Raw genomic sequence first — 3,917 nt, 5'->3', positions numbered from 1 at the left:
GCGAAGGGGCTAAGGGACGCGAAGCGGCCGGCACCGCCCTTCCCGCACGGCCTACGCGGGGGCGGGGCTGCGGGTTGGGCACGGCCCGGCCGGGGGCGACTGGCGGAGCGGGGCGGGCTGCCTAGGGGCAGGGCTCGGCCGCCAAAGGCAATGGCAGGTGGGAGCAGGGAGCCAGCCCGGGGCCCCTGGCGTCGAAGGCAGCTTAGGGACCAAAATCTTGTTATGATGCACGAAACGGTGCGGGGTGCTAGGGGCGGTGGGCGCGGGAAGCCGCTGTCACACGCCTGCGCTGCGGGAGGCTGAGCTGGAGCCTTCCCCTTCGCCCAGCCGCGGCCCGCTGCCCCCCTGCTGCCACTGCCCCGGCCCCTGGGACGTGCCTCCGGCTCAGCTTTTTCTGTGCAGACTCCATCAGCTCGGTGAAATACCGCAGAAAAGGAGTTTAAGCTAAAACTGGTGGGGTTTGCACAGAAATGTCTGGGGCACAATATGATCTTGGCTCTGGAACTGAGACCAGTCAGAGACCGGTTCCCAGAAAGGGTAAGAAAAGACAAAGTTTAGTTCCCCCTTGCTGGCATCGCCTGCTCAGCTGGTCTGATTTGCTACTTGGTTATTCAACCAGGAGGAAAACCTGGCCCTGCTGCAGGACCTGGGCAGCCCAGCTGTGACTCGTGGAAGCCCCTGGCAATCGGGCCATGCAGGCCCCAGCCCCACACAAGCAGACAGACACACACCTGCTGGACTGTGCGTTTCTCATGTTCCCCCGCAGATTCCTGCGTGAGGTGATCAGTTCTTTCTGTCTCTCTCCCTCACACCCACCCTGGCAGCAAACGTCAGGCCAAGGAGAAACCCACAGGAACTGCTGCAAAACCAAAGGCCTCCAGCACTGGATTTCAGTCCAAACTGATACCCCAAGAGATTATCCATATGCAAAATTAGTCTGTATATTGAGCAGTAACAACAGGTTTTCAAACCCAAGCTGTAAAACAGTGGAAAAAACCCTATTCCTTTGGAATAAGCCTCTCCTCACTGACAGAGAGAGGGATAAATAGGACAGGAAGGTCTACAGATTTTGGAAAGTGCCATTACTTCAGTGCTTTGAAGTGCTCAATATTGAAGTCTCTGAACAGTTGTAAATTGCCTATCTATTAATCAGATACAAAGGACTGTTCACATCACTTAAGACTGCATCTCCACTATACAGCAAGAGTATGTTTCAGTTTGCTAGCTCAAAGGAGGAAATCCAGCAAGGTTGAAGACTTCTCTTAATACTTGCCAATATTGAGTCAAATTCATTAACACACAACTTTGACACATTACAACATTAACACATAAACATTTTTCTGCTGACTGAAATGCTGTGTGCTGGTTGAAAATGAGCTAGTTTAAATTTGCCAACACATTACTTAGCTTATAAAAAATATATAACATTTGGAATAAAAGCTGAACTATTAGAAGATACAGATGCTAAGATACAAATGTAAAGCTTCTCTCTTGCCATTTGCAATGATCTTTTTTACAAAGGAAGATAATAAACCCAAAAGACGAAATACTAATAAAAAAAATATCACTGTAACTGGCAATGCGAATACAGCATGCAATATCAAGTTTCCCCATAACCTCTGAAATGTGTATGTAGCAGTGTCTACAACAGATGTGCCTCATCAGCACTGTCAGTCCCATCAAGCTTTCCAGGTTTGTCCTGGCTTCTCATGATGCAAGGAATTTTATAAAATAAAACTTTGTAGCAATAAAGCTTAGCTTGTATAGATGTTAAGTTGCTTAAGCTGCACAAGATGAACAAACACGGCGTTAAGTGTTTGCAAAAGAATGTACAGAGATAACAGGCAAAAGAATGTACAGAGATAACAGGCAGTCAATTAGAATGGAGCAGAACTATAGAAAGCGGAGGTTAACACTGGCTTACACCAGTTCAGTAGTCCAGCTCTGAAGAAACAAGCATTTAGAGCATGTGTCAGGACCAAAGGTAAAAAGTTCAAACCTGAGGAAGACCTGCGGCCTTCATCCAAAACGACCACCAGGAGATTAACAACCACCACAGTAGAAAACTACACATGCACCAGATAGAGGACTTACCTAACGATGTAATGTAAAATGATGAGGGCATTAAAGACTGCCGGCAGACTGCCCAAATGTAATGTATGCTATTGCTAAATTTATAAATATCTTTGCTTTGCAAAAATAAGAGTGAGTGAGAAGGGTGGAGTGATCCCCCTCACTCCCAGCACTGAATAAACAAATACCTGCTGCTCAGAGATGTGAGCCTGTGAGTAGTTCTTGCTACCAGGCAATTTTTGGCTTCACTCATAATCCATTCTATGAAGATCTGCTGGCAATCACTGTCAACAACAGGTCCCTCCTGACCCTGTTCTCATTAACTAGAATTGAAAGAGTTTAATTTCCACCACAGAAAGACAATAATTTTCAGAAATGTTGCAAAAAATACGATAGATCTTATCTCAGCATTTCTTTATTCCCTATCCCCAATAATTTTTCAACCACTTTGTCTACAAGCAGGAGGGGAAAAAAGCAGTTGATGCAGCAGATGGGGATACCACTATTAACAGTCTCTGTCAACAACAGATCATTTTAATAACTTATGGAAAGTTCACCTTACTGTCCCCAGCTGTATGTTCTCCCACATCACTAGCTACAACCATAATCCTATTTTAAAACTTACTTAATTGGTCATTCTGGAGTTTCTTCGAATTTCACCCAAAGTATTTCATGCTAGCTAACGTCAGTAATTAAAATATGTAATTAAATTGCAATTCTTACATTGCTAATGTTACCAGCATCATTTCAACAATAACGCAATGGGATATTCAGATGCCTTTGCAAACACAATGAACAGTACATGTAATGAAAACAAGTCACCAATTCTTACTTGTACGTCTAAAGGTCCTTTGTAATGGTTTGTTGATTTAGCCAACGGTTTTTTGTTAAAATAGCAGATGCCAGTCAAATGCCTCAAAGGAGCAAATGAAGGAAACAATAAATAGCCAGGGCAACTGAATTATGCTTGGTATGTTAATTCATCTCTGTGCTGCATCTTATGTGTTCAGACATTTCACTAAACAGAAAGATTAACACATTACAGCACCTGAACAAAATAGGAAAAAAGAAATTTAAACTACTCAAGTCTAATACAATGGGTTGTATAACATGAGGGTTGTGGTTTAACCCCAGCCGGCAACTAAGCACCACATAGCCACTCACTGGGGGGAGAACTGGAAGGGTAAAAGTGAGAAACTCAGTCGTGTGTTGAGATAAAAGCAGTTTAATAATTAAAAATAAATATTTTTTTAAACTTAAAAGAGAACAAAAATATCCAAGAGAGAGGAAAATAAAACCCAAGACAGACAAGTGATGGAAATGAAAACAGAACAATTGCTCACCACCAAAAAACCAATGGCCAGCCAGTCCCCAAGCAGTTGCCCCCCTTCAACCTTCACCACCACCCAGTTTTATTCCTAAGCATGACATTTTATGGTATGGAATATCCCTTTGGTCAGCTGGGGTCAGTTGTCCCAACTGTGAACTGTGTCCCTCCCAGCTTTATGTGCACCCCCAACCTACTCACTGGCAGGGCCATCTGAGGGACAGAAAAGGCCTTGACACTGTGTAAGCATGGCTCAGCGGTAACTAACAGCAGTTAACAATGCAATTTTCAGCACAAATCCAAAACATAGCCCATAGTAGCTACTATGAAGAAAATTTACTCTATCCCAGACAAACCCAGTACACCAGTAAGCCTCTGCACCTGGGTGACCCAGCTTAAATTTGGTGCTTTAGCAGGCAAGTTATTAGCATACTAGTAAGACATTCAAAACAGTCAAACATAACCATGTAAAAGTTATTTTGCTATAGTTTGCTGAATTTCCTTTTCAGCCCTGCAT

This window comes from Falco cherrug, chromosome 12 (assembly GCF_023634085.1).
Source record: "Falco cherrug isolate bFalChe1 chromosome 12, bFalChe1.pri, whole genome shotgun sequence".
In the NCBI taxonomy this organism is placed as follows: Eukaryota; Metazoa; Chordata; class Aves; order Falconiformes; family Falconidae; genus Falco; species Falco cherrug.
Note: the sequence above shows the minus strand (reverse complement) of the source record.